This window comes from Eulemur rufifrons, chromosome 18, assembly GCF_041146395.1.
Source record: "Eulemur rufifrons isolate Redbay chromosome 18, OSU_ERuf_1, whole genome shotgun sequence".
Classification (NCBI taxonomy): Eukaryota; Metazoa; Chordata; class Mammalia; order Primates; family Lemuridae; genus Eulemur; species Eulemur rufifrons.
Window position 1 is genome coordinate 39,623,186 of NC_091000.1, and position 22,944 is coordinate 39,646,129.

A 22,944-nucleotide genomic window follows, 5' to 3' on the forward strand; every position below is an offset into this window, starting at 1 on the left:
TCCCTGATGTTGATACAACACAGAGATGCTTCTATGTCTTGTTAATGTGTAGGTAGTCTATACTTTATTTAATAAAGAAACATATATGGTAAATCCATTTGGTCTTTTTGGTTTTATTTTTAGAGACAAGGTCTTGCTATATTGCCTGAAGTGGTCTGGAACTCCCAGGCTCAAGCAATCCTCCCACCTCACCCTTCAGAGTAACTGGTACTACAGGCACGTGCCACCAGACGGCTGCTAAATCCATCTGTAAAGTTATCTTTGACATGCTCCTTTCTTGTGTCTACTTCAGTGATAGCCTCCATTTATGCATCTCCAATGCAATATTCACAACAGATGCGTTACTTCTCTTCCACTGCACCCTCTAGTACATGATCTCAAATATCCAAAGGCAAATATTCTCTGCTTTTCAAGAGTAAGACTTAAGGGAAAAAAATCTTTAACATCCAGTTTTTCATTTTTGCTGTTCTTTTGATATATCTAACTTGGCAGTTATAAAAATTTTCTTCTGAGAAAGAAAGGACCTCTGAACCACAGGCCCTTCTAATGTGGGGCATAGGAAATTTCTGTTATAAACAGAGGAAGTCAGATGTTTCCTTTTCCCTAACTTCTAAGAAAATTATTATTGCTAACATCTACTCCCACCTAGGAATAAAAGTAATTTAATACAAATCAAAGAAAAGTCTTCATCACAGAAATTTATTTGCTTTATTTAGAGAGACAGATGTTAAGCGATGTTCTCATAAACTTGGTGGGGATATTTTCTATTTTTACGTAGTTTAGGTAAGTATATTTTAATCATTACAGAGTCTATACTACTTACTTCTAATGCAAGAACATGACTGTATTTTTGAAATATATTTTAATCTTGTAATGATAATTGGACAGTGAGTCTTTATAAATGAACCAGAAGGTATTAAAGTCAAACACCTGCACAGGGCTTTATAACCGTAGGTGCTTGATTCTTCCCATATAATTTATTGTCCAAATCAAACACTACTGAGAATGCAAAGGGATACTAAAAGTAATTCAAATTATATAACTTTTGAAATGCTTAATTTTGTCTAATAAGAGTTTTAGTGTTTTATGAATACATATTTCAAACATATCTATTTTAACATTTTTAGAAATATTTTCTTTTCAAATTAAAATAGCACATCTGTATATATTAAAGGCAAATAATATTTTAATCTTTTTATATTAACTACCTTGAATATAACATATTCAGGGCTTCCAGTTTCAACTCTGATATGTAAAAAGCTTAGAAGTTGTAACTTTAAACTTTACAGGAAGAAAAAGCTAGAAAAATTAAAAATGAACTACTTTTTTTAGACTCATCAGAAAGCTAAAGTGACATGACAAACCACAGCCCCAAAATCTGGAGAGACAGGAAAGTTTAGAGAACCACAGCTAAGCAGTAGCACCTGGAAACATGAACTTGTAGGAACATTTAAATGGCAATTTTGATGAATTGCTAGCTGCTGAGTGTGGTTGGGGTGAGAACAAGAAACTTTTGGGGGCCACAATCTTTGAAAGTTTTCCACACTTCTGTAGATTTTACCTCCAGGAACTTACCAGGTTTTCAGTGTGAAGATCCATAAAACTTCCCTCCTGGTTCTGGTCGGAGGGAGGGACAGAGAAATCATTGTGAAATCGTCACAGTGCCTTCTCCATATAAAAAGTCCTACTCTACAGGGAAAAGTGTTCACCTTTTGAGGGAAGGACATTCCTTTCTCTCTGACATTCCTGCTTCATATAGGAGAGGAACAAAAGCTATGCCACTAGAGAAATACTTGAGAAAGTCATAGCTTAGAGTCACAGACTTGATCAAAGACTGAGATTTAATTATAAGATTATAGAACTCTCCCAATCTCCAACACCTTACCTCCACACCAGCAGGGTTCCTGTATAATAATAGTGGATTATGGCTGAAATTGACATAAGATGCACTCTCTCTGAGAAGAAGTAGTCAGGGAAGCCTGAAGTTAAGAGGAGAAATAAAAACAAGAACACTAAAGGAATGTAAAGGTTTTGGCACCTAAAGCAAAAGCAAACATCAAACATGGCCAAATCCCTATCCTGACATAAATCTTCAAACTAAACAACTATTTTCCTTGGTTCTTACTTCCCAATACAGCATGTGCAGCTTTCACCAAAAATTCCAAGGCATGCCCCCACCCCCAAAAAAGTAGAAAACACAGTCTAAAAAACAAAGCAAGCATTAGAAGCAGACTCAGATGTGACACAGATGTTGGAATCATCAGACCCAGGATTTAAAATAACCAAGATTAATATGTTAATATCTCTAATGAAAAAAGTGGACAACATGCAAGAACAGATAGGTAATATAAGCAGAGAAATAAAAACTCTAAGAATCAAAAGAAAATGGTAGACATCAAAAAAATTGTAAAGGAAATAAAGAATGCCTTTGATTGACTTGTCAGTAGAAGAGGACGTGGCCAAGGAAAGAATTAGGGAGACTGAAAATAGAACAATAGCATCTTTCCAAACTGTAAATCTAAACCTGTTCTAGAATAATAAAACATTTATTTAAAAGTAGCAACTAGCAGTATGAAATAGAAATATAATTGGTATAATTTCACAAGCTTTAGTCAATTTCTTATTTATTTCTGCTTCTATTACTATGTTACTGGAAAATTTTTGATTTATCTTTATAATATACTATTATTACGTTATTACATTTAATTCTTTATAAAATTGCCTATAATCTTCTTCAAAATAGCAATTTATGGTCGGGGCACACATCTTTACCAGCTAGTGCCTTTATGCTTTTCTTGATAGGAATATATCAGTTATATTGCATCTGAAAAGGGAGATATTGTCTTTTGGATTTATCTACATGTATCTATATGTATCTATATTTATCTATGTTAAAATAAAAAGTCTCTATATTGCAATAGGATACACATTGCTATAGCCCAGATGCTGTATACACAAAGTGGAGGTCTGCCAAACCAATCTATGATCATCATAATGCAACTACTATTAATAATACTGCATTTTAAAATATGAGAAATCTAAACTAAGGCCAATCCAGGTATAACAATGGAACAACAGACATAAATAAGAACTGTCACAGGTAAAGTGAGACATTCCTGGATAGCTCAGACCAGCCATGTACCACTTAACAAAAGGGATATGTTTTGAGAAATGCATCTTCAAGCAATTTTACCGTCATGCAAACATCATAGAGTGTACTCACGCAAACCTAGATGGTATAGCCTACTGTACACCCAGGCTGTATGGTATAGCCTAATCCTCCTAGGCTACAAACCTGTATGGCATGTATTGAATACTGTAAGAAACTGTAACACAATGGTAAGAATCTGTGCTTCTAAACACATCTAAACCTAGAAAAGGATCCATGAAAATTCATTTTTTAAAAGAGTTTAAAAAATGATATGCCTGTACAGAACACTTACGATGAATGAAGTTTGCAGGACTGGAAGTTGTTCTGGGTGAGTTAGTGAGTGAGTAGTGAGTGCATGTGAAGGGCTAGGACATTACTGTGCACTGTAGACTTTATAAACACTCTACACTTAGACTACCCTAAATTTATTTTAAAAATATTTGTCTTTCTTCAACAATAAATTAAACTTAGCTTATTATAACTTTTTAAATTTTTTTTTTTAACTTTTTGACTCCAAGTTTGAAGGAGGGAGGTGGATGATGATGTGACTCTGTCTGAGTTTGAAAGCTGGAAAACCAGGAGCTCTGATATTTGGGGGCAGGAGAAGACGGATGTCCCAGCTCAGGCAGAGAGAGTGAATTCACCCTTCTCTGCCTTTTTGTTCTATTCAGGCCCTCAAAGGATTGCAAGGTGCCCACTTACACTGGTGAGAGAGATCTTCTTCACTCATTCTACCAATTTAAATGCTAATCTCTTCTAGAAACACACAGACACACCCAGAAATGTTTTACCAGCTATTTGGGCATCCTTTAGCCTGGTCAAGTTGCCACAAAAAATTAACCATCATGCTCTTGTTTATTTGAAGCTGATTAATTTCTTTAAAATCGTGGTACTCTATGATTAGACTTTGTGAGAAATAATTGACCTTTTCAATAAAAAGGTAAACTAAGTTCAGAGAAAAGGAAAAGATAAAGAATGAGCTTTATGTCCATTTTCCGGGTATAGGACAAAATGAAGGGATAATTTTAAGAGACTGTAAGCATTGCAAACAACATAATGGTTAACGTGCTTATGAGAAGGTAGTCTTGAAAACCTTCACCAAAACTTCATGCAAAATGGAATTTAGATAAAAATTGTTCAGTTGTTTACAACTATTGTATAGTGTATTGAATTGTGGCTCCCCAAAAATATGTCCACCAGGGACATCATAATGTCACCTTATTTGGAATAAGGATCTCTACAGATGTAATTAAGGTTAGGACCTAGAGATGAAATCATACCGGATTAGGGTGTGCCTTGAATTCAGGGAGAGTTTATAAGAAACATAACACGAAAAAGCCATAGAGGCAGAGGGGAGGCCATGTGAAGGTGGAGGCTGAGATTGGTGATATGCAATGCAGCAACAGCAGAAGGAATACCACGTATTGCCAGCAGCAACCAAAGCTAGGACAGAGATGTGGAACACATTCTCCACCTTGATTTTGGACTCCTGAACTGTGAGAGAAGAAATTCTGGATTTCTTTTTAAGCCACCAAGTTTGTGGTAGTTCATTGCCGTGTCTCTAGGAAACTAATACATATGGTGATTCTCATTAGCTGGGTGAAAGAACAGATGGTCTATAGATTTAAGATTCTCTAGCAGCTATCTTTAGGTGGAATGGCCTACAGACATTTATGTTTTTCTCTTTTTAAATATCTAAGGCAGGAGGCTGTTCTAAAGATTTCCAATTATCTTAAAGCTAATGCTCATTTGATTAAATTTAGTTGACTAAGATGAATGTTGGGGATCTAAGTAACTCAGTTTTGCTATCTGTACAGCCAAAGCATTTGTATAATTGAGATATCTCCCCATTTGTGTTATGATGAGTAAACATTGCCTCTCATTATGATGAGATTCATGTCCTCTGACCTAAAAACAGTGACAGCATTCTGATAATTGCTTTATCACCACTAAAATAAACATTTACACAAACTTTCGATTACACTCATAAGCATTTATTAATATACTGGTACCTTTGTATTTTCACTATCAATTTCTGACTAAAGAAGGGGAAACCATGCAAGAAACCTGAAATTACGTAGAGAACACCTAATGAACATACGAGTTATAGCTTTTTCTAAAATTAACAAAAAGCATTCTTTTTGTCCTTACACCAGTCAAAACATTAAGTAGAAGATGAATTCCAAAGACTTATGTGACTTTCCAATTTACTAGGAAGTTTAAATAATCCTTAGGAAAATCCAACTATAACAATTTAGAAGGGTCCATTCCACTTTAGTTATGAAATAAAACCAGGGTTAAATTAAGCAAGATCTAAAAATATATTAATAGTCTTACGCTGAAAGACTGAAAATAAAATTTAGATTAAATTATAAATCCTATTTTAGTTAATGTTTTACTAATTCAAATTAATAGTTGCCCCTGTCCTTTTACTAAAGTGTTGTACTTACAGGAAATAGAAAAGGGAATTTAAAAAATGATTCTGCCTGAATAAGTGTTCAGAATAATCACTGTTATTTGAAGTTTTCTTTCTTCTGTAAAAGAGATGTATTAAAGAAATGTATAAAGTCTTACTTGTTACTGTTGAAAGAATGTCTGGTAGAATTACCTATGTGTGAAAAGATTGAATTATAAGGCAATTTTTTTACTTCATCAAGCCTTAACCATCCTCAAATCAGGCTTCCAAACTGTCAAGGGAATTTGAGACCCTATACTCTGTCATAACATTCATCTAGGATAGTGACATTTATTACCTTATATAACTCCCTCTTTAATAAGGAGAATTGCGTTAAACAGTTTCCTAATTTTAAAGATCTCTGCACAGTCTTTTTATGCTGGTTGAGTTCATTAAAATGAGATAGATCAATGAGTTAATAATCAGTATGTTAATTATCACAAAGTTGGTAAGTAAAATATATTTCTAACGACAAACATTGTTTATAAGTGAACGAATAAAATTTTCTGCAATAATTTATATTCTAAAACCTGTAGCTCAATATTCTTGAAAATATTGAAACAAATAACATATAAGAATATTATTTGCCTCTTTCAGGAAATATAGTTGAAATACAATAGCTCTTCGACATAAAATACAGAATAAATATATACCAAGCTTGTTATGATAGGCAAACATTTTTTAACCTAAACAGAAAGTACTATTTATCCAATACTTTGCTTTACTAGTTCTCGAAGAACTAACATCAATAATTCTGAGTTAAAGCCGGGCGTGGCAGCTTCCTCCTGTAATCCTAGCATTCTAAGAGGCTGAGGTAGGAGGATCGCTTGAGCTCAGGAGTTCAAGACTAGCCTGAGCAAGAGCAAGATCGTCTCTACTAAAAATAGAAATATTTAGCCGGGTGTGATGGCACACCCTGACAGCCCCAGCTACTCAGAAGGCTGAGGCAAGAGATTTGCTTGAGCCTAGGAGTTTCAGGTTGCAGTGAGCTATGATGACGCTACTGCACTTTACCTGGGGCAAGAGAGCGAGACCCTGTCTCAAAAAGTAATAATAATAATAACAATAATAATAATTCTGATTTTCATCTGTTAATGTCTTTTTTTTTTTTTTGAAGCTTTGACCTCTCTTCTTAATGCACTTTTTAATCACAGTTAAAACATTACTAGGAAACTGGTTTTACATGACTTGCTCAATATAGAAATTAAGTGATCTGTCCACTGAACCAAGGTTTTTGAACTATAGTATTACATTATTTGTACTCCTGTTCCTTATTTTATGAGTAACCTAATATATCCAAGCTTTTTTTGTTTACTAATTATAGTTTTACTCCTTTGTCCTACAAAAATACAAGTTAAAGTTTATTACTAAATATGTCAAATTATTTTTCATTACCAATTATTTCCATATTTCACCTCATGGTTTTGAAGATCTTAAAAATAATTCTAGTCAATGGATTAATTTTGTATTTCATGGAAAAGGGAAAATTAAGATACAATAACTTTATTGCTATTCTTATGTTTTGCTATCTAGTAACAATTGTTCTGTAGCATAGCAAATGTCTAGTTACTTTAATTTACCCATCTTAATTCCCAAAATAAAACAAACACGATATGCAGAAGGAAAGCAAATAGGTAATAGGATGAAAATGTTCTCACTTTTCCACATGATTAAAATAGGCACTATCACCAGATAACTCTTTAAAAGTGCCTGGACATTGGCTATTTTTACTTTCCACGGCCTGTAGCCTAAAATTTTTGTTTTGTAGGATGAATATAAGTAATTTAGAAGTCTTGGTCAGTTCTTATATCTTTGATCTCTAATTTAGATTAAAAACCTCTGAGTGAAGCAGATATAAAATATTTGGGGATTCTTAATAGTATTTGTTGAATTATTAAAGATAACACAAAACCACAATTAAAGGTTGTGAACATAGTTTTGTTTTCTTATAAGCATTCCCCTTGTCCTCTTGGTTCCCGTTGTTCTAATCAGCTAAATTATGTGTGGCCTTTAAGCAGTTTTTGATTTTTGGTTTGTTTATTGTCATTGTTAGTATTGTTTGATAGGTTATTATCACAATAAAAATTTTACTCTTTTTCTCTTAAAATATATCACGAGATGTTAAAAAGAATCTGAACCAAGAGCAAAGCACCCGATTCTCTGAAATTTCAAAATGTAAGCCTTAGTAAATACAATCATAGGCTCCTACTCTTTCTCTAGTAACCAAATCATGCCTCACCCTTTCATCCATTCAACAAATATTCATATTAGGAGCCCCTACCCTGTGATAGGCACTATGTCAGATACTGTCCGACTTTACAAAGTTACTAGTTAACCTCTCTGAGGCTCAATTTCCTAATCTATAAAATTGAGCTATATTACTAGTTAGGCCTGAATTCTCAATTCAAATATCATCACTCTTCAAAATTATTCATGACCCTCCTTGGGTTCCCAATGCACACCGAGCATTTCTATGACATCATATGTATCACCCTATTACAATTGTGTTCAATTTTCCTTTCCACTTCTAGACTGTGAATTCCTGGAGAAACATCACTAGATCACATTTGTTTTACATCCTCCGCAGTTAGGCTAATAGACAAATAATAAAGTATAATTGAATCAAGTGAAAGAAAGATTAAATGAATAAACAAATTTAAGCATATCATTTATGGCATGTTCGTCTCATCAAAAGGTAGAATAAATGTTTAAATGTGTAAAATTTATGAATAAACATAAAATATAATTGATTTCATGTTTATATCACTCTTGATGCTTTAGACTTACTTAATCTACCTTACAACCCATAAATCAAATTGCAGTACAACTGTTTTTCCTCTCAGCCTCAACTCACCTCTCCACGTTAATCATTATTCTTCTCCCATACTTCAAACTTTTGATTAATTAACTCAAAGCTGGTGAATTTATTTACAACTTAGATGAGAAAACTCAGTATACTATAATAAATATATTGTATGGACTAATCGGACAAAAACCAACTTTTGCATATTTGCAATAATGAATGTTTCTTTCAAGCTTTGTTGTTGTATCAGATTGCCTGTTATCGACTCAGCATCGCCCCTGCCCCTTTCTATACATGTTTTTGCAATGCAAGCAGGGAGCGCGGAAACACAGTTCCCAGCATCCCTTCCCAACAGGGTTTAATTTGGATTCTGAATTCCTGTGAGATTTAGATGGCACAGAAAAGGAGAAGCACTATTCTCTGGCAGCAGCGGACACCTGCAGGGGCAGAGGGCCTTGTGAGATTTGTATCAACCACGTGCCTGTTGCAGGCAGCTGGCATCATTAATGGTATTTTTCCTTTGATCCCTAAGTTCCTCCCCTAGATCTTTCAATAGTTCTGTTAGCATCCTTTTCTGTCTGAAATGCATAAAGTGGTTTCTATTTTCCTAAAGAAAAAGAAATCTGATACAGTGGGGCTAACAAAACTTAAATGCTTTATATCTGAGAGATTTAAGAAGTAACAATTTATCGACTGCACATAAGAAGCAGAAGTTCCTTTCCCCCCCACCTTACCCCCTCCCACCAACCATCCTTCTATGTTCTATTTTTCTCCATAGCATCTATTACCATCTGACATCCTGTGTATATTACTTGTTAAGGTTTTTAATTGTCTGTCATGTCATATGGAAAGCCATGACAACAGGGATCCTTCTTTTATTTTTCTCCAGTTTTAGAACAGTGACTGGTATATGATTGTTATTCAATGTAAGTATTTTTATTTTAAAATAAGATATTTTCCTTCTCTTTGAATGTTAGGAAAAAACTAAAAGGGGGCTCTAATTATGGTAAGAAGAATGAGAGCATGCATACTGTAATTTTGCACAAGTCCTTGCCTTGTCTGACTAGTCCCCCAACAGTGTTCTTTCCTTGTCCTACTATGTTGTCCTTGCCCTACTATGGTCATTATAATGCAAAAATAGTCTTTAACTAGCTTGAAAAGGATAATAATCAGTCCAGCACTGAGTGCTATTTTCTTCGGGATTTGTCATTAAATTCCACTGTAATCTATAGTTTCTTATAATTCAACCAAGATGAATTCAATTTGGAGTCTCATTATTTTTGTTTCAGGTGAACATTCTCAATATAGAAGGACTATCTTCAAATGAATTGGGAAAACACTAATACCTCAATCAAAGACAAAGAACATAAACTAACAGTTCAAAAAATACAGGGTTGTGGTAATAATAATGACCAAATAAACCTATAAGTTATTTAAAATCATCTATGAAAGAAATATAATTTGAGATTCACTTTTAACAAAAAACATCTAACATAAATCTTTCATACAAATAATAACAAGCATGTAGTTCATCCTTTACACAAAACTGATAAGATTATAAATTTATTAAAACTTATTAAATGATTTGGCAAATGGTATTAGTCACAATTAAGTAAGATCCTCTGACGCCAAAATTCCTGGAATGTATCAAAGGGAAATTTAAGTCGTGTGGACTATTTATGAAGTTGCTCATCTGTTTTTAATTATGTGTTGCAAATAACTCACAGTTTTAGCTTCTTGCTTTACTCTTTTTGATGAAAGGAAGTGTTTAAGTTAAAAATAATCTAAGTTTATCAACCTTTTTCTTTGTTTATATTTAACCTAAACATATTATATGCTTACTGTGGTCCCCCCCCCATTCTTTCTTGGTGCTTAGATCTTCTGATTGGAAATTTTTCTTTCTGTGGTACATCTTTACAAATTATCTTTTCAAAGATATGTTGATTTTAAAATCTCCAAGTAAGATTACCTTCTTCCCACCCCGGCCACCAATTCTTGAAAGTCAGTTTTGCTGAATATATAATTTTAAATTGAAAGTTATTTTTCTGTCAGCACTTTCCAGCAGTTTGAGGATAATAGTCTATTTTTCTCCACTTTTAATTGTTTCTGTTAATCAGTTAGCAAAGTTGGTAATCAATCTACTTGTCATTCAATTATAGGCAATTGGACTACTTTTCTGGCTGCTTTTTAGATCTCTCTATCTTCAGTTTGGTCATTCTACCAAATATATTTATAAGTGGATTTTTAAAAATTTATTTATCCCTCTTGAGAAGTGGGCTAACCAGAAGATGGATGACTGAACTAAATTCTGGAAAATCTTAGCGATTGTCATGTTGAAATTGCCTTTCTACTAAATTGCTATTCTCTCCTTATAGTATCTGTCAAACATCTTAACCTATCGTTCATATTTTCATCCATCTCTTTGTCTAAATTCTGGTTTATTTCTTTAAATGCATTTTCTAGTTCATTAATTTTCTCTTCAGTTTTATCTAATCTGTTGTTTAGCTCATTCATGAAATTTTAGTTTCAATTATTATATTTTCTATTTTTGGAAGTTGTTTTTGGTTTTAGTTTCAACCAGGTTAAGTTGTATATTCTGTCTGGTTCCTTTGTCATACTATGAATACATTTTATTCTTTTAAATATATTAAACATGTTTATTTTATATTCTGTTTTGAATAACTTCAGCTTTTATGGCCTTATAGGTCTGACTTTTAATTTATTTAGTTCTGCTTTCTATCTATCATTTATGGTGGCTTTCTTCCTCATGTATTTGGTGACTTCCTTATTACAGACTCATTTTCCCTGGGACTTTATCTCTATAGATTATTTGAAGCTCATCTTAAAATAGAATTCCCCCGGTGAGGATTTGTGTTTATTTCTGCCAGGCTCCTAAGGTCATGACCACTTTAAAATAAAGTTTCCACCTTAGGAATTTCAAGCCACAGAATTAATATGAATTTCCAATCCAAAACTGTGGAAGTACAGTCTTGTGATCAGGAATTCTCAGGAGAAACATGTTTTCTCCCCTGCTTCATTCTGAGCCAAAACCTAAAGAGACAAGGTACTTTGTGTGAGAATACTCTCCTCTTCCACCCAAGGTGTCTATTTGTGTGTTGTCATTTCCTATTTGCACGGCTAGTTTTGTCTTCTGTCTCCCCTGTACATGTCACCAGATAACCCAGGCTCTAGCCCACCAGTGATAGGCAGATGGCCTCAGGGCAATTGCCAGCTACAGTGCTTGCTCACCAGTGACATCCTTCTTTCTAGTCTCCACTCATTACCTTTTCTGAACAGCCAGCCTGGTTAAGCCTAAAAGCACGTTTAGATTTTTATCCACCATTGACAGGTGTTCAGTACCGGGAAGGGAGTCTCAGTACATCTTTTATAGTGTTGGAAAGGGAAAGTCCTTTGCATTAATTTTATAATCAGACCAAAATAAAATACTCTCAAAAGCAATAAGAAAGAGATTAGGTAAGACACTATTTCCCTTAGGTAATATTGTCAACTGTTTAAACAAAGTATTTTATAAATATGAGAGAGGCAGCCATAACTGTCATTTTCATAAAATGAGATTTCAACAAGCCTGCCTCTGCATAATTTGCCATTTCTTTATGTCAAAACAGAGTTCTTTTTACTTTCAAACTTGAATAAGTTTCTTTTTTTAAACCACAGCTCAGGATATGGCTTTTGGCCCCATCTGGCAAGACTATCATTTAAGAGTATCTTGATCTCCTTGGCTGCCTTTTCCAGTTTTGAGATCTATGTGCTTTACTTTTTTCAAGAAGGAGAAGTGTACATAAAACATACTTATGAATGAGATACAAAGAAAACATCTTGACTTCTGAAGCAAAGTGAGAATCAAAAGCACAATTGATATCCATTCATTAGAGGTTTCTGATACAGTTGCATTAGCTCGTTAATATAACCCCCCCCCCAGGTAGTGAATGTCCTGTGTAAGCAACATGAAAATGACCTGGCCTTACTCCCATTGGGCTGCTTAATTAGAGGCATATTATTTTTCTCATATCATATTTTGTAGCTTTAAATTATAAAAGTATAATATAGAAAGCAGAAAAAAATGTATCTGTTAACAGTATTTTAAAACAAGAGAGGGTACTTTAGTGACTAAAGCACATTTTTAATTCTTTTTTTGGTTGTTGTTAACATTCTTCAAAAAGTTACAAGTTTGTCTTTCTACACAGACAACTCTTTCCCATCCATCACTAGATCGTATTACTTTGGAACATTTCTTAAAATGTAAGTGCTCATAGATCTCCACATTAAAAACTCTTCTAATTTTGAGTAAATGTGTTCTTCTAAAAGTGATGTTCTATTAAGGCCGTGATTTTTAAACTCCATTTCAACTCGGCTATGCAAGACCCCTTGAAATAGCAGACAGCTGTACTATTGGGGAAGATGCATGGGAGCTTCACCTTCAGGAGCTTTGGGGTTGTTTATATGTCCAGTGTCTAAAAATAGAAGATGTTAATTTTCAACTCTGTAAAAGGCATTCATTTAACCAATGATTATTTCTGAATAGGCCTTGCCATGAAAGGAAGCAGGAATAAGGCAATCTTTATGACATTTGAAGAACTGGGAGAAAGTTACCTGAGTATGTTTTTCTTAATATTTTCTTTTCTAAGCAGCTTTATTGGATATATTTCCAATGCTTTGCCCACCTGCTTTGGTAAAGTTCCTTTCTCCCTTCCTCCCTTCCTTCCTTTCTGTAAATGCATAATTAAACGGAAACACACTACTCCTAGTTAACCATTCTACGAGGAAATCAAACTCTTGAAACTCATGTTCTCCACCAATCACTTAGTAACTTAAACTAATGTCAAGCAAAGTAGTCAAGAAAATAGAACCGGTTTGACGTACTAGTGCTGAGAACCACAGCCTATTACATAAGGGCATCACCAATGTGCACCTGCCCAAGGACTTCTTCAATAAGATAGCTTTACTACTTCGAAGTTTTTAGTATTTCTGAGTGTCATCCTCAATATTCAGAATGATCTACAGATGCTTGTTAAAGTGCAGGTTCCTGGAGCCTACCACTACCCAAAGAATATGATTTAATAAGTCTGCACTGGTGATCTTTATTTTGATAACTCACAAGCTCTTTTCAGAATGACAAGCATGATTAATACCCTGGAGTTATGAGCCAGACTGCTTGAGTTTGAGTCCTGATTTTGCCACTTGGAGAAAGATGCTTAAACTCCCTGCACCTCAATTTTCTCATTTGTAAAGCTGATATAATAATAGTACTTACCTCTAAGGGATTTTAGAGGAAACAAATTATGCAATGCATATAAAGTGCTTATAACAGTGCCAGGCACATAATAAACATCCAATAATGTTAACTATTTAATATTATGTTTCTCTCTTGACAATTGAAATGTTAGAACCACAGCAAATAACTCATTGGTCTTTCTTTTGATAAGTTTTTTGTTGGCAGCTGGCATTAGTTTTCTATTTAAAAATAGTGACATCAAAGACTCATAAAACATAGAATCTGTTTTTAAATGGCCAATTATTTTGGAAATCCCAGAAATCTTATACAAAGTGGGGCTAGGAGACAGAAACTAAGTGAAAGAAGAAAAAAACAATATGGAAAACTAAGTGTTTGTGAACCAACTTAGAATGAGAGCTTACCTGTAACTATCTTTCTATGGACTTTTTTCTTTTTTTAGAAATGGGATCTCCCGATATGTTGCTTAGGCTGGAGCACAGTGGCTATTCACAGGCACAATCACAGTGCACTGTGGCCTCAAACTCCTGGCCTCAAGCAATCCTCCTGTCTCAGCCTCCCCAATAGCTGGGACTACAGGCATGTGCCATTTTGTTCTTTTTATTTTACAGAAATTAGCTTTGTTTGGCTGACCCATTCTTTTAAAACTGGTCAGATCTTACTTGCATGAGATATCTTGTGCTGAAATATTTTGAGTTACACTCAAAAAATACCTTGGACATGTTTCACAGACATTTATGTTGCAGTGGCCACAAACCCATTCATCTTACTCTTTCATATGCCACTGTATCCATCCTATGTTTTTTTCAATTTCCCAAAGTCAATGAAATTTTAAGTTATCCCTTTGGGGTAGTATTTTTAAACAGCTTTAAATATGTTTGGACCATCAGGATACCGTTATTATTTCCTTTTAAAGTACATATTAATACAATTTGTGGAATAGCAGTGCCTAGACTAAATATTGGCAACTAAAAAAATCAATATAATTATTATTTTAACATAGATTAAAATATAGAGATCTCTTGTATCAAAACATTTAGCAGATTTTTCAAATATGAGAACTGATAAAAACTTTCAGTCCTGCCAAAGTACAAAGACATTACGCTCACCAGGACAAAGGAGGATGTAGCATCCTTTGCAATCTGGATAGGCTGAGGATTCCCCAGATAATCAAGTCCAGCTTCTTTTTTGTTTAATAGTTCTTCCTTCAATCAATCTCTTTCTCTCACATTTTATAATAAATAGCATGAAAAAAAAACTAGGCCACACCTTTACCACTTTGCTTAAAAATCTTCTCAGCTAAATATCCAAGATCATTATTTTCACCTATCTATGAAACAAAAATCAGCTAAGCTTTCTGCCACTACACACTATGAATATCGTTTCCACCACTTTCCAATAACACTTTCCTCATTTCCATCTAAGTCGTAGCCAATAGTACTTTTAAAGTCCATATTTGTACCAGCAGTCTGTTCATGATGATTTATATATTCCCAAAGATGCTATAGGCTTTCTCTACCATGCTCCTTATTTCCTTCTGAGGTCTCACTAGCAGAGTTAACAACTATATTTTTATTAACAGCGTGCTCAAGGAAATCTAGGCTTTTTAAATGCTGGCTCCACAAAATACTTCCAGCCTCTATCATTGCCCAACCCCAAAGGCTCTTTCACATGTTCAGGCATTTGCATAGTAGTGCTCACTTCTCAGTATCAAAATCTCTATAGTTTCTTATTGCTGCTGTGACAACTTAACCCAACCTTAATGCTTAGAGCAACACAAATTTAGTATCTTACATTTGTGGAAGTCAGAAGTTTAAAATGAATCTCGCTGGAGCTCTTCCCAAACCAAAGTGACGGCAGGGCTGCCTTTTTCTCTGGAGAGCCTAGGGGAGAATAATTTTCTAGCCTTATCTAGTTTCTGGAGACTGCACACATTCCTTGGCTAAAGCCCTTTCCATCTTCAAAGCCAACAATTGCTGGTCAAGTCTTTCTCACATTGCATCACTCTTGACTCTGACCCTGACACTGACTCCTTGCCTCTTTCTTTCTTTTATAAGGACACTTATGACCACATTGGGGTCACCCAGATAATCTGAAATAATCTCTCCATCTCAAGATTAACAGATTAGCAACCCTAATTCCATCTGCATCCTTAATCCCCCCCTTACCGTGTAATAAAGAATATTCACGGGTTCTGAGGATTAGCATGTGGCTATCCTTGGGAGGGCCCATACTCTGCCTACCCCTCTATTTCATTTCTGTCACCATCAGAGTCTTTTCAAATTCAGACTACTTCATGAATGCCTATATCAGGACTAGAAATTTATGGACTCCAACATCATACCATCTGTTGTTCTTAAATAAAACTTCACGTTCCTAAAGAGACAACTTGGAGTACAACCATGGTTCTAATTATCATAAGTTACCAGTGTAAAATTTATCTAACGAGGTGTGTTAAAACAAATAGAAAATAAATGATACTAAGAAGAAGAGGAGGAAATCAAGTAATGAAGAGGTAGAAGTTTATCTTGTTTTTCTTATGTTTGGCAGGCTATTTGGTCAATAGTACAATTAGTGGTTTGATTGTTTGCTAAAATAAACAGAAGTTCTTCCTCTGACATTGCACACACACACACACACACACACACACAATGCTTCTCTCATTTTTACACTCTTGCTGTTTTTTTTTTCTCTCTCTCTCTCTATTCCTTTTGGTTTATGAATTTTTTAAGGTCCATGAAGTCAGAAGAGGTGAACTCATTAGTCCTGTTACTTTATTTGAACTGACATGGCAATAGTAACCCAGAAAAATAAAGCTTCTGGTTCTAAAAATTCCTGGATTTAGAAAGATTCAGAAAAACTGTTTGGGGGCTCAGCATACTTAATGAGTTGATTTTAGAACAGTGCTTTACAAACTTTCATAAACTTGAGAATCACCTGAGGATTTGTTAAATGAATATTCTGATTCAGTTGGTTTGGGGTGGGGCATGCGATTCTTTATTTCTAACAAGATTGGAAGTTATACAGATACTGCTAATACACAGACCACACCCTGAGTACTAAGGATTTAGATCATATATCTCTGGTTGCCATTGTCACTTCATTTTCAAGTATGAAAATAATGTACAGTGGAATGCTTCTGTACTACTGTCAATTGTGAGTACAAGAAAAGCAAAGGATCTTGAGGAGAAACACAAATACCTTGAGCTTTTCTGCCAGAGCGAGCCAACAAGGCTAGGGAGGATTGCTTTCCACTAAATAAGTGTCTTTGTTAACATTTTTATTAAATTGTCATGATAACTATCCTATTCTTAATAAAATGGAGGCAAGTAAGTTTTAACCTACAAGTCAACTGTAAGATAGAAGAATGAACCTGGAAGACGACGAAATGTTCAGATATTCATTTATCTATTCAGTCTTTTTACTGAATCCCTGTTATGAACCATGTTCATTGCTAGGCAATTAGGCTGCAACAATTAGACTTCCCTAGCATCAAGGAACACTTAGGACTTTTGTAGGGCACATCAAACATCCAGATTAAAGAATGTCTCTTGTAATCATCTTTTGGTAGTTCCAGCCCACCTTATACTTAGAGTGGTTGCTTCCTCCATCTACCCCATGGCCTGATACAAAGGATGGGAGAAGGGGAAGGAGGTAAGACACTCTCCAGTTGAGAGTTTACCCTTGATAAAACTAAGTATCTCCTGGCAGAAATTACTAGGGTTAAACATAGTATATATCAAGGAATTTGGTGTGCTATGAACTTTGAGGGTGGTAAAGGCAGAAATGAATGGGTTAAACAAGTCATGTTCCAGAAGGAAAGGAATATTGAGAATAGTAAAGTCAGTAGGGGAAGGCAACAACAGCAAAAAAAGTCTTTATAAAAGGCTACAACTCGTGACAAGTAGAGGACAGGCAAACTGGGGCATCTGGCCCCAATCTGTGTTTCCATCATATCTTCCTATACTTTTCTTTATGTACTGTTCTTTTGTAGCAGATGGTACCACTCCTTGTTTCTCGAATACCTGTGCCATGCCTTCTCACCTCTATGTGCTTGCTCACAAGTTTTCCTCTGTCAGAAACAAAACAAAGCAAAACAAACTTTCCTCTATTTCATCTTTTTTCCAAACATGACCAATCCTTTAAGACCTAACTAAAATGCTGTTCCTTTATGAAGTATTTTCCCTGTCAAAAGGTATCTCTTTTTACTCTGAACAGTCATATCATTTAATTTACTTTAAAAAAAATACGAATCCCTCCCCCCTTTTACTTGGGAGTTACTGTGTATTTTTTAAAATTTTTCTTTCTAGATCTTAAGTTCTAAGTACTCTGAATACAAATGCCCCACAGATATAAGATGGTATCATGGATTAGAAGTAGAAGAAGAGAAGCTTCTGAGATGGCAGAAAAAGCAAAACACTGAAACCTGACAGCTCTGAACTTGTGCCTGATGCTAAAACAAAAATTTCTGTGGCTACTGTATTTATTTACTGACTCTCCTGACTATTTCAATGCATTTTTTTTTCTGATTCTGATTAATGTTTGCTATGAGGCAAGCACAGTAGTAGGCAAGGCTGGGGGAAAGTTTGCAAATGCTATGAGACTAAATGGGACCAGATGAGATGATGGGTTTGGTAAGCATTTTTAAGAGGATATAACCATGAACAATTTGTCTCAAAGTTCCTGGGTTTGAAGAGGGATCACATAAAGATCATGATTCATTGTGAATGAACAATGGAAAACATGACAGGATTTTTTTTAAAGTCAGAAAGGCAACTAAAAACGTTAACACCAGAACACACACATTTATAACAAATAGAGCTAAATGTACTGAACCAAACAGAAGCCGGACCTTACTTAAAAGAAAATCTCTGCAACCATAGAAGTGTATCTGCAAAGAGATTAGCTTCAAACATGAAAATCAGGACAAGAAAACCATCCGTGCAGATGTCAACTTCCCAGCAGAAATGTTGGAGTTTTTGACTATGGAAAAATACAATTTTTTCCAGATCAGTGCAGAGTGGAGAAGATGCGTTTTTGTTTTTATTTTTAAGCGGATAAAATTTTGCTACAGTCCCCACCCTCTTTTTCCTTTCTTCTTCTTTGTCCCCTTCCTCTCGGTCTCTGTCTCCGCATAGTAATTTCTAGGATGGCGATTGGGTGGCTGCGGAAAGCAGGGCTCTGTTCCCCTGCCCTAGTCTGAGCGTAGTGGGTGGGACTCAGCACAGAGGCAGTTTTCCACCAGCAGATTTCAATGCAGAGTTTGCCTACACTTTCCCCACGCTAGAGCAGCCTCGGCCGGGAGAGCGGCCCGGGGAGAAGGACACCTGTGGGGAGGGAGTGCCGCGAGCAGCAGGGGGGCTCGGGCCCTGCCTTGACCTCACCATGGTGCGTTTTGGCAGCTACTTTCTTTTTCAGTCTTTCAGTGCAGAGAAGGTGAAGAGGCGGGGAGAGGTCTGAAAAGTCGAATGCTGTAGGGAAAGGAACTGCAAGGCATCCTTTGGGGGTGACCAAAGAGAGAGATACCGAGAGACACTGGGAGAGACAAAGGCGAGAACTGATTGTCTGAGAGCAGCGCTGGCAATCGGGTTTGCGAGGCACGTCGCGTCCCGCCCAGCCTGTTGAGCAGGTAGACCGAAGCCAGCCCAAGTGTCAGCGCCGCGGCCGCGTGTGCCGTGGGTGCACTAGCGCGGGGACCGACAGGTGCCACTGCAGGGTCGCCTCTCCCCACCGCCTCCCGCCCCTGACGCCCTCTCTCTTTCTCCGTTCGCAGTGCGGATCTGCGAGGCGCGCCCTGGAGCTGCAGGAGATCCAGAAACTCTGCCCCGAGGTGTGGGAAGCCACCAAGTAAGTGGGCGCTGTGGGGGCTCTCCAGAGAGGCGGCCCCCCTCCCGGGACCCCGGCCTGGACTCGTCCTCCTTCCCTTCCAGGGAAGCCTTCCGTGCGCTCCCAGCTGCCCAGCCCTGGGAAGCCGGCGCCGGGTTCCCACGCTGGGGAGGAGCGAGAGAGCAAAGCAGACGACGCCCGGGGACCGGCTCAGGGCCTGGGGGAGGAGCGCTGACGCGGGTGGGCGCCGGGCCGCGCCGCGCCGCGCGGGTGGCTTTGCTCGCCGGGCCGGGCCGTGAGAAGGCGCGGGGCGCGCCGGGGCGCTGCTCTCCCACGACCGGGGCGCCGGGGCCTCGGAGCCCTCCAGCCCCGCGCAGCGCCGCGGCCTCCCGCGCACTGGCGGGCGAGCCGGAGCACCCAAGGGATGCCCGGACCTTAAAGGCAGCCGGGCTTGAGGCCGCGCCCCGGCTTTACAACAACTTCATCAGGAGGCTGCTGCGCGGGTAAGCGACACGTCTTCCTGCGGAGCAAACGCTGTGGTCGCCGGATTGCCTAGAGAATGCAAACTTCCAGCGGGCTGCTCAGGGGCTCCGCGAAGTGTGTGCGTGGTGTGTGTGCCAGTGTGTATTACTGCTCAGCAGTCTCATTTCTGTTTTCATTATGACTGAGGCTCTTTGCAAAACAGTGACCAGGGGGTCACCACGGTCTCTGTGCCTCTGCGTGGGCAGCTGCTAGCCAGTCGGCTGAGCTGCCCTAGAGTGACATTTGTGTGAGGGGCTGCGTTGCAATTTGGTCATGTGATTCAGATTATGGATTTCATGAGTCTTTCTTTTACTCACCGGTTTTCACATGCTTATTCCTTCATTTTGTACTTTATAAACAGTTTACATCTTCTGAAATAAACCAGAAGATTGTATGTCTCACTTAGGTGACTGGTTGAAGACACCTTGATTTCCAATATATTGAAACCCCGCTGGGTTTTAAATAGGACGCTTTTTTTTTTTTCATTTCAACTTCACTTATAACACATCAGAAATTAAGTTCTCCAATGGTGATTTCATTAAATATCTACCTACTTACCAGCACTGATCGTCGTAGGAACATGCTAACTTTCCTGTTGCATATAGGTAAACATTGAAGTACTTGATGATAGATACAGATTTTTATATCTTGGTTCATAGTGTAGAAGTAATCGTTTGCTTTTCCTAAAATAGCTATATGTTTTTCTTCAGCAGTGATAAATTCAGGTACTGTATTTTGAATGGTAAAAATCAACACTTGTTATGATAGCAACAGTATAACAACAATAAAGATGTCTAGAATTCCAAAGCAAAACTTTATTTGTCTAAAAGTCATCTAAGCTTTATTAAGCCTTCAGTGGAGGTTGTATGGATAGTCTATGCTTTGTTCAGTCATGAAACAATTTTGTGGACCTACTTCAGGGGATCATGAGGGCTGTAAAATTGTACTCAGACATTTGAGTTGCTGCATTTTTATCGAGATAGTAGCACCCTCAGATATCCAAAGGGCTCTGTGACCTAATAGAAAAATAAGAACCAAGGAATTGAAACACATAAGCCGCACTTTTTCTTGTCAAAACGACAGACTCACTAAATAAAGCCTGCAGATACAGACTAGTAGGGAAAAACTCTAGAATAATTAAATAGTGTTGCAATAAACATTTCATATAAAATAGACCATTTGTATGTTTTCAAATGCGTCAGTTCAGGAAACAGGTCTGTGAAGTTTATTTAGTAAAAATTTATAATGAATAGCTGAGTACCTACTATTTCTTCATGTTCTGTAAGATCTCTTTCTAGTACATGACAGAAAATTTTAAATTTTTTTTTGTCTTTGAAATCTAACCGAAATGTAAAGTACTTATGCTTCGTATGGTGTTTCATAGTGTACAAAATATTGATAGCCCCTTACAGGCCCTGTTTATAGGTGTTCAAATATAAAACAACATGTTTAAGATAGTCTTCTGTCTTTCAGAGAATGAAGAAGAAAATAAAAAGTTATTTTATTTATATACGGCAAAATCAAAGGTAAAAGAAATGTGGAAAACTTCACAACACTTAGTACTTATAAGCATTTTGATAAGCTGTTTTAGTTAATATTATATTTCATTAAACTTAAATGATAGCATTAAAATTAAATTATATTTATTATGAATCATCAATAAAATATTATTGTGTCTAAATTTTAAGAATTTTGTCATAGACATTTTTCAAACAAAATTTAAAAAATTTAAATTTTTAGCTAATATCACTTTTATTGACACATTAAGATATTGTATAACTTTAGATTTTTCAGACATCATACAAGGGAAATTAAATCCTATATTTACATTTGCTAACAATTAATGAGTGTGGGGTGAAGAGAATATTTATTTTTTTACAGGTTAGTTTAAAATAACATGATATGTACTCCCCCCAAAAAACTTAATCCTTTTTCAGAAATAATTATCAAATTAGCTGTAATAATGAATGTCCATAAGTAAGGGGAAATGGAAAGGAAGACAGTATTTTGATAAAACAAGTCAAAAAGTATGTTAATGATTAGAAAAAGATTTGAAGAAAGTGATTATTTAGAACAACTTTGTATATGTCAGATTCTCTAAGAAGTCACTTGGCTTTTCTTTCATTGCTGGTATAGTCAATGTTATGGTACTGATGTTTATACAAGTTAATGAGAAATATTTACCCAGGTAAGTTTTCTTAAACATTTGTATTTATTACTTTTCTGCACATTTGTAAAAAGAAATATTTTTCTTTCTAAAGTATTAATAATTATAATGATCTTTATCTCTAGACCATCTGGATTTATTCTGTAATGGTTTCTTTGGGTGTGTCCCTTTCATTGTGATAAAAGAAGAGCTTTTGGAAATTTTTAGTTCTTTTGTTGAACCAATTTAGTTGGCCATAACTAGTTGTAATAAATTACTAGTAATAATAAATAGCTAGTAATTTATTGGCTCTCCTGAATCATATCTGCTTCTTTTATTTTCTTTCAGAACATTTTGAAAGGTCTTACCTATTTTATATTTTTTCTTCTCCCTTGGATTCAGACCAACAGGCTTCGTCTTCCTATATTTTAGGGGGGTTACAGAGTATCAACAGAATTATTTGGGAAGCATGAAGGGCTTTAGGGCTAGCTTTGCTTTCGGAGAGAATGACTACATTATAACACTTGAGAGACTTTGAGGTATGGTCTCTCTTGTCACAAAAATGTGCCTCACTGCTTATAGTTACTAACTTCTCTTACCTGGCATGCTTTCTGGCTATTAATAATCTTTTATTAAAGCAGAACTTCCCTTTTATAAAATTGAAGCCAACTCAAATTAGTTAAGTCACGTACCAACTCCTCCATCTCCCCATAGTAAGAATTAAGGAAATCAACACTGGACAATGGCTTTGGGAGTGAACGCCCTGGAAAAAGGAAATGGGGCAGACCCA

At 36.3% G+C, this 22,944-nt stretch overlaps 1 protein-coding gene across 1 annotated transcript in view; it reads left to right on the forward strand.

Annotated features, from left to right (window-relative positions):
• Positions 1 to 18,936: 18,936 nt before the first annotated feature.
• Positions 18,937 to 22,944, forward strand: part of GUCY1A1 (guanylate cyclase 1 soluble subunit alpha 1) — a 54,408-nt gene continuing 50,400 nt past the window's right edge. The window contains exons 1-2 of the mRNA XM_069493097.1: positions 18,937 to 19,048; positions 19,434 to 19,507. The gene's annotated coding sequence lies outside the window, so the exon portion shown is untranslated. The remainder of the gene's footprint in view (positions 19,049 to 19,433; positions 19,508 to 22,944) is intronic.